General features: G+C 50.2%; 1 long non-coding RNA gene across 1 annotated transcript; it reads left to right on the top strand.

Moving 5' to 3' along the window:
* The first annotated feature begins 6,845 nt into the window (after positions 1–6,845).
* On the top strand, positions 6,846–9,049 carry LOC144944563 (uncharacterized). Its single transcript, XR_013639596.1, has 3 exons — positions 6,846–7,084; positions 8,409–8,470; positions 8,937–9,049. It is a non-coding gene; the product is annotated as an uncharacterized LOC144944563 (long non-coding RNA).
* The last annotated feature ends 43 nt before the right edge of the window (positions 9,050–9,092 follow it).

Here is a 9,092-nt window from a genome sequence, read left to right as displayed (position 1 = left end):
TGATGGGGTTTGTGAATATGTTGGTGATGAGGGTGGTGGAGGTGTGGTTGATGGCTGTTGGTGGTTGATGGTTGGTGGTGGTAGTAGTGATGATGGTGTTTGTGAATATGATGGTGATGCGGGTGGTGATTGTTGGGGTGGTGTAGTTGTGGTTGACGTTATGATGCTGGTGATGATGGTGTTATTGATGATGGTGGTGGTGTTTAGTGTGGTGGTGGTTAGTGTGGTGGTGGTTGGGATGTTTAGTGATTGGTGGTGGTGTGAGAGTGGTGTATGTAACTCGCTGCGTGGTTGTGGAGGTGCTGTGCATGCCGAGTGGCTTTTTTTTAACACAAATTCCATCGCCCAGGGCAGTGCCCAACACTCCTAACTGTACCCCGTGTGGCAGTGTTTATGTTTGACTGTGTGTGTGTGGATTCGTGTGTGTGTGTGTTTGTGTAAGGGTGTGCGTGGGCGCGTGTGTATTTGACGTTGGTTGTGAGCTTGGGGAGCGGGCAGAACTTTGTTGACATTGGCGAATATCTGAAGCGGTCGAGGGCCTCCCCTAGGTCGACTAGGCATTAAATACGTACCTGGGTTCGGTGTGTAGACATCATCACTGGGGAGACAAAGGTGGCCTGGCGTGGTGCTGGTCACCCATTCCCTCGTGTGCCGTGCCGGCCTTCGTATGTGCTCGCTAACAGCACTTGCCCCAACAGTCTGCTAAGGTTACACGGATGATCTTTGTCCTTGTGCAAGTATAACTTGTTTTATGATATTGCGTGCGTGTGTAATTGTGTGTGTGTGATTTTGTGTGGATGTGAGCGTGATGGTGTTTGCGTTGTATATGATTGTGCTGACCGTGTGAATTGTGTGTGTGTGTGATTGTGTAACGTTACCTTGATGTCAAATCAAGCAGCCAGCATGCACATGACAGCCAAACTCCTGAATGGAATTGGCCAAGCATCGCAATGCGGCAGCACCCTCTTGAAAACGAGTCTTGAGATTCATTGAGTCTTTTTGCTGGGTACATAAAGGACCGTTGTGTAGTATTTTGTCGTCATAAGGACATCTTATGTTGTTATACAGAACAGTGTGCACGTACAGACACGTGCACACTGTGCGTGTTTGTGAAATACAATCCATGTACCTTAGATAGTGTTACCTGCGTGCCCATCTGTAATCCATCTCCGAATAGACGTGCATTGACCAGCGTGGTGAAGTATGGTTATATAACGCATACAACCCTCCGGGTGTGTGGGGAGGCCCTCATCCAGCAGTGGATTGACAATGACACAACATCCACACAATAACACAACAACACACAACAGCGTGACACAAAATAGTTACTCAGTTATTGTTGTCTTGTGTGGTTGTCGTGCTATGCTGGTGTTGTGTTTTGTGTTGTGCTGGTGTTGTGTTTTGTTATGCTGTGTGTTGTGTTATGTTTGTGTTATATTTTGTGTTATGCTGGTGCTGTGTTTTGTGTTATGCTGTGTGTTGTGTTATATTCGTGTTATATTTTGTGTTATGCTGGTGCTGTGTTTTGTGTTATGCTGGTGTTATGTTTTGTGTGATGCTGGTGTTATGCTGGTGTTATGCTGATGCTCTGTTTCGTGTTATGCTGGTGTTATGTTGTGTGTTATGCTGGTATGTTTTGTGGTATGCTTGTGTTGTGTTTTGTGTTATGCTGGTGTTATGTTGTGTGCGGTGCTGGTGTTATGTTGTGTGTGGTGCTGGTGTTATGTTTTGTGTTATGCTGGTGTTGTGTTTTGTGTTATTCTGTGTTATGTTGTGTGCGGTGCTGGTGTTATGTTGTGTGGTGGTGCTGGTATTGTGTTTTGTGTTATGCTGGTGTTATGTTTTGTGTTTTGCTGGTGTTATGTTTTGTGTTATGCTGGTGTTATGTTTTGTGTTTTGCTGGTGTTATGTTTTGTGTTATACTGGTGTTATGTAATGTGTTATGCTGGTGTTGTTTTGTGTTATGCTGTGTTATGTTATGTGTTATGCTGTTTTGTTGTTTTGTGGTAGTTTGTATACCGTTATGCTGTTATTCGGTGGTTGTTGTTGCGTGGGGATGACGCGGCTATGTTCCTGTTGACTTCTGCTCTTGTGCTGTTACATAATTGCGTGGCTGTGTGACCTGCTGCTGGTTAGTTCTGGTGCGACAGCGCATGTGGTGGAATTGTGCCGCCTTTGGCTGTGTCACGGCTGCTGTTGTGAAATTGTTGTTGAATTGTTGTTGTTGAGTTGTTGTTACTGTGCAAGCCCCGTACCACAACAGCTCCGCACCACACTTTGTTGACATTCTGCCCGTTCACTGAGTCTCAAACACTATTTTAGGAGGGTCCTGCCAGGCTCTCGCGTGAGTTTCGTGGGGGGGTAGATGTGAGATTGTTGCTGCTCCTACTGCTGTGTGTGTGAGATCCCAATTGAGTAACTTGCTGGTGATTTCTCACTATTGCAATGTTTGACCACAACCGGTAGGTAACGCTGCGTGTGGATGTTGTTTTAGCTTCTTCGCCCGATGTGTGTGTGTTTTAAGCTGTGCAGCAGCTCTGCGTGCTGTTAAATCACTTCACACAACACGCTCTCAGTGTAAAGTGTTGTTTATGGTCGGTGTGTGTGTGCTGGACGTGTTTATGATTGCTTTGTGAGCTTGTTCTGCGTTTAAATGTTTCGGTTCTGAAAGAGAGATTGCATCTCCGTGAGCTGTGTCTGCGGCGGTGCAGTGGTGAGCGCGCTGAGCTACGAACCTGGCCACGCGGGTTCGATTCCCGCTCACGGCCAACACCAAGTGACGATTATTTGAACCGGTCCTGGGTCTCTCCCCCAAGGCTGTAGCCATGGAGTCAACATTGGGGGGGGAGAAAATCTTCCAGGGGGTCTGGGGTCCCCCCCCCCCAGAAAAAGTCTAATTTTTAAAACTAATTTCCTGCCTAAAATAGAGAAAAAATTGACTAACACACAGGATGGACTTTTTATAAATGTTTTACAATAATGTCTAATAGTGTATTGTATTACATTACTCTTTTTTTTCTTTTTGACCTTTTCTTGTTTCATTGTATGTAATGGCAGAGATTAGGGATTAATACATTACAAGCATAACCACAATTATATAAACACAAATATATTTTATAGCAATATATTGGGGGGGGGGGGCATTTTGAACATATTTGAATATTGGGGTGGGGGTGTGTGTGTGTCCCAATATATATTATAATTACGGCCTTGGCCTCCCCTACGTCGACTCGGCCTCAAATGAGCACCTGGTGCAGTGGCGTGTATAAACATCGCTACTAGGAAGACAAAGGCGGCCGGGCGTGGTGCTGGCCACCAACCCCCTCGTGTGCCGTAGGTGTAACTTGCCCCAACAGTCTGTTCAGGCTGTACAGGGGGGGGGGGTCGTTGTCTCTGCGTGTTGCAAGGTGCGTGTGCTTCTTGTTGTGGTCACCACGTGTCGCACTGACGTGGGTCCCGCCTACCCTGTTTAGTGTCTGCGTGCGTGTTTGGGTGTGTTTGTGTGTATACATGTAGGAGTGTGCGTGGATGTATTTGAGTGTGTGAGTGTGCGTGTGTGCTTTTGGGTGTGTGTATGGTTGGGCGTGCGTGGGTTTGTATAGGATTGCGAGGGGCGTGCGTGAGGATGTGTATAATAATAGGTGTTTCAACGCGTGCATCTGCGTATGACGCCAATGTGGGCACTCGCCTCTCTGTATAAACAACATTGTGGGGGTGGGGTGGGGGTGGGGAGACAAAGGCGGGCTGGGCGTGGTACTTTCCACCGCACCCTCTCCTCTTGTGTCGCCATGCCCGCTCTTCACAATAGGTGCTCGCTAACAGCCCTTGCCCCAACAGCCCGTGCCGTCATCTCTGCGCGTGTCGCCGTGCATGCGTGCCGTGTTCTCACCGCATGATAGGTCCCCTCCTCTGCATCCACAATTAAAGCGAAGCGGGTGCGTGTCGCGGGGGGGGGGGGCTGCGGAGAAGAGGGGGGGGGCGAGGGGGGCGGGAGACGCGCTATTAATAATAGGGGGGCGGTGCAGGCAGGCACGGGGGGGGGGGTCACCTTCACAAGGGCCATTCCGGGATGGATGAGAAGGGGGAGCGGGGGATGAAGGCGGGGGGTGGGAGGGGGGCTTCTGGGTCTCGTGACTGCGGATCTCTCCGCGCCGTGACGCAGCTGAAATTTGCGGAGAGAGAGAGGGGAGAGGAGAGAGAATGGAGAGAAAAGGGGGGAGGGTGGAGAGAGAGCTAAGAGAGAGAGAGAGCGGAGAGTTCGGGGGAGAAAGAAGAGAATAGGGAGAGTGTGGAGAGAGCGGGGAGAGATGGCGATTAGCTCTGTCGTCTCGATACTTGCATCTGTCTCTTCTGTCGTAGACTGCATACCAACGTGGACCCACACAACACACTTCGCAGGGCGTAGCTACACTACAGTTCTAACGCACACCACCACCGCGCACGATACCACATATGGACCACACGACTACGCGCATACCACGGACTCAGCACACACCCCACGCACACACCACTCAACACGACCACGCACACGCCCCACCATGCAGAAACACACAAGCATGCACGTGCAAACATCGGCACGAACACACGCCCCACACACACCACCACCACCACACGTACACGTGTCGCCTCCTCGACACGCTGGAGTTAGCGCGTTGCTTCGCGAGAGTTCGGAAGGCAGACAGGTCGACGGATCAATTGACGCACGCACTGAAATTGGCAACGAAGTTGATTGATGTATTCAACTGCCAATAACTCGCCACTAGCAGGGAGCGGTGGCGCAGTGGTTAGCACACTGCATGATCAACAAGAGGGACCTGAGTTCGATCGCCGGCCACGGCTAACATCAAGGGCTAATGATATCATCTGGTCAAACAATCCCCACGACCCACACGGCGTGGGAAAGGCCGGTGTATTGACAGAATGGATGTCCATCAACATTACAGTACTCTAAAACCCCACTACAGAGAGCATAATGAGTGTCGTTGTGTAATTGCAGATGTAAAACCTATTACCCGTGACACAACAAGGGAAGGGTGTTCGAGTCACGGCTATAATGTATGGAGAAAGAATAGGGAACAAAAGAATATGGATAATGGGAAATAAGTGAAGGGAGCGAGAGAAACGGGAGCAAAGGGTCAGGAGAGATGAGGATTGGAAGAGGCTATACAACAAGGACCTCGCCACTGCTGCAGCACAGACGATCAGCAGCGTCTGTTTTCACAGGGGGAGGGGCGAAGGGAGGGATTCACAGGGGGAGGGGCGTGAGCGCACACACAAGCCACGTGATTTACAGGGGTCTCGGTGATTTGAAATGTAACTAATCTTGATTTGAAGCTTTCGTGACTGCAGGGATCCATACTCTTTGGTTCTTTCGGTAAAGTCACGTAGACAAAAAAAATAATAAGAGATCACGACGTTTCGATCGCCACACAAGCGGTCGCCCTTAGGTGACCACTTGTGTCGCGATCGAAACGTCGTGAGCTATTATTACTTTTCTACTTGACTTTATATGCAACTGTTTCATTAAATATAACAGATGTGTTTACCTGCTGCGATATGGATCAGAAACGTGGGCATTGACAAAGAAAATGGAACATCTGAGAAGTGCGCAAAGGAGGATGGAGAGAGATACGTGCTGGGAGTCGCACTGAGCGAGCGTAAGGCATTGCAGTAGCGAGCATATGCAGGTGAGAGAGACACTGAAACTGTGAAGACGAGTGAGTGGACTTGGAGCATGCGAGCGACTCTACATCGGGGGTGATGATGAACGACGGACGAGACTCACACCGGAGTGGTGGCTGAATGAGCAAACACGGACGAGAGGACGCGAACCGCGGAGATGGAGCGATTAAATCAGCCCATGTGTGCCCTCCGATAGAGGTGGATTGTTGCATCGCGGGACCGTGATGGATGGTCGGCGACTTTCGGAGGCATTTAACCAGCAGTGGATAGATCGTGGCCGATGATAGAAAAGGTATCGACATTTGGGTGGACTGGAAATTGATTCATAAATCCATCTGTGCGGAGCTGTGGGTGTTCTACCCCTCGTAGGCCCCCGTGATGGGAGTGTGCGTTGTTATGTGCCACTGTGTAACGGTGTCACTGTGTGAGGGTTATTGTGTCGCTGGGAATCCACATATATGCATAATGTGACATAACTTGTGATTCCTAAGTGAGGGGGGGGGGCCACTTCTCCCCCACCCCCCGCGCCTCACAATGCCCTCAATTGAGTACGGGGGGCGAGGCGGGGGGGGGTGCCCCGCCCCACCCCGCCCCCCACCCCATCCCACCACCGTCTTTCGGAATTCGCTCTGTTTCCTATCAGGGCAGTGGGGGGAGGGTGGGCGGGGGCATTTGGGGTCGCTGAAGACGAATGCACGCCCACTATTTGGGAGAGTGATGGGAAAGGGAGGAGATGGAACGAGAGAGGAGAGAGGGAAGATATAAAACACAGAGGGGAGAGGGATGAGTTGATGACGGTGAGTGTGAGATGCAAATTGGGGAGAGGAGAGGGGATGTCATAGGGAGCTTGGTGGCGGGAGTGGGAGAGCGAGGGTAGAGGAGTCAACGGAGAGGAGAGGAGGAGAGTGATAGAAAGAGGACAGCATCTCCACGAGAGAGTGAGAGGAGAGAGAGCGAGAGGTGGGGGTTTTACATAAAGCTAAGTTAAAAAATGTAAAAAAAAAATTACGAAATGATAAACGAAGCAAAGTGCCGAATACACCGAGCATCTTCTTGTTTCCACTGATCCGTAAAAAAAGAGAGGAGAGAGTGAGAGGAGAGAGAGGGGGGGGTAGATAAGGCGAAGTGAGAGAAGAGCGTGGGAGGAAAGGATAATGATGGGAGAGTGGGAGGAGAGATGAGATGAGCGAATGGGAGAGAAGGAGGGAGCAGAGATGAAGGGAGGAGGGATGGGGAGAGTAGTGGGAGGAGAGTGGATCGAAGAAGGGCGAGGAGAATAGGAGCGAGGGAGGGAGGGGGGATGAAGGGAGAGGAGGGAGAGCGCGTGGGAGAGTGAGAGAGCCGCTAGGAGGAGGAAGAGCGGGGTGTGTTTGTGTTTGATTCACGCGTGGGACTGGAGTAGGTGAGTGCTGCGTGTGCGTGCGTCTATGTGTGTGTGTAAGTGTGTTAATATGTGCGTGTAGGTGTGCGCTGGTGTTTACGAAGGCGCGCAAGTGTGTGTACGTTGCGTGTGCACGTGTTTGTGCGTGATGGCATTTAGAGTGTGTGGGTGAGTGTGCGTGGAGATCTGTTGGTGGGTGCGATTGCTTGTAGGTTTGTGTGCGTATTAGGTGTGTCTATCTGTGTACGTGTCGGTAGGTGTGTGTGTGTGTTCATGTGACTGACATTTGTGTTGCCAGTATGTCCTCGAATTAACGTGCCCCGCATATAATGAGGGAGGGTGTGCGGGGGTCGCTATGGGGAGTTGGGGACCTCCCAAAAAAATGGAAAACATTAAAAAGTCGCGCTCCCAGATATCAAAACCTGGACAGCGCTCAGAGACAGAGAGAGAGCATTGCCGACCCAGTGCAAGCTCTGTGGTTATGAAACAGTGGCATCGTCAGATCGCGCGTCTCGGAATCGGATAGCGATTGTTGGTGGTTCAAGTTGCGAATTATAATTTTTTTTTATTACCCAAAAAATTTACATTATATTTCAAATGCGTTACAAATGTTTTTTTTCTCACCGGTATGTAAGTCGGTATAAATAAAATGACAACAAGCTGTAAACGTGATGCATTTCATGTTTGTGGAAATAATGTAACGGGGTTTTGTCAAGGCGACGGATATTCCCGGGGGGGGGGGGGTCACCCGATCAGCCCCCCCCCCCCCCCCCCGTGAATTGTCCGAGTTTTATTCGGGGACACGCAGTTTGTCGTGCGTGCTGTTTGTGATGTTTATGGCGCTGTTGGTGGTGGTGTTTATGTGGCGGAGGCTCGTGAAGAACGCTGCTGCTAGTGGGAATTTGGAAGGCAGTCGCCCTCCAACAACAACGGAGGGCAGAGGAGCGACGCTCACAACAACGAGCGCCGCGCATGGTGGCTAAAGCATAGCAAGTTTGCACAGTGGGGGACACAGGTGGTGCATCGGCCAGTCGTCTTAGTCGACCCATAGGCACCTGGGTCTGTCCGACGACCTGCCAGCGGGCGTTCGACAACACTTCACGTGACCTTAACGTGCACATAGCCTGGTACAAGCGCCGTGGTGACGTCACCGCCACTTAGTGGCGAATGGCGGTTGTTGTTGTTTATGCTGTGATGTAACGTCTGTGTTTACGGTTGTGTTGTGCAATTGATGTTTACTCACTCTGTGATGGGTGTATCGTGTTTATGTTTACGTTGCGATGTGGCCGTCATGCCACGGTTGTGTGGGATTGATGTTTCCGTGATGTTTGTGGTGATGTTGCAGACGCTGTGCTCCAAAATTTGCCATCAACATCATCATCATCACTTGCATCATTTACGATAACGGTAAGCATCTTGATGATGATGGTAGTCGTGATGATGGAAGTGTTGATTATGGTAGTGATGATGGTATTCATGATGTTGATGGTTTTTATGGTGGTGGTGTTGATGTTTGTGTTTATTATGGTAGTGATGAAGATCATGGTCGTAATGATGTTAGTATTGGTGATGGTAGAGTGATGATGATGGTAGTGAGTGATGATGGTTGTTGGTGATCATATTAGTGAGTGATCATGGTGGTAGTGGAGTGATTATCAAAATGAGTGGTGATGGTAGTGATGATGGTGATGGTAGTAGGTGATGATGATAATCGTGAGTGATCATGATGGGAGTGAATGACGGTAGTGATGGCGATGGTAGAGTGATGATGATGATGTGGTTAGATCTCACTCGCCACTGACGTGAGACGTAGCCGGGAATGGAAGTCGTGTGTGTATCGCAGCGCGCTAATCACTGCGCCACCGCTCCCCAGACACAAACACCGCTGCGCAGATGTCTTCGTGGCCTGTGCATGAGTCATCGCCGGATGACTTCAGCGCGTTTGGGGAGCAGGGTGATGGGGCGAGGGTGATCTGAGGTGATGGGGGAGAGGGTGATGGGGGGGGATGTAAGGATGATGGCGGAGAGG

Source organism: Lampetra fluviatilis, chromosome 35, assembly GCF_964198595.1.
Source record: "Lampetra fluviatilis chromosome 35, kcLamFluv1.1, whole genome shotgun sequence".
Lineage (NCBI taxonomy): Eukaryota > Metazoa > Chordata > Hyperoartia > Petromyzontiformes > Petromyzontidae > Lampetra > Lampetra fluviatilis.
Note: the sequence above shows the minus strand (reverse complement) of the source record. Positions and strands in the feature narration are given on the sequence as shown.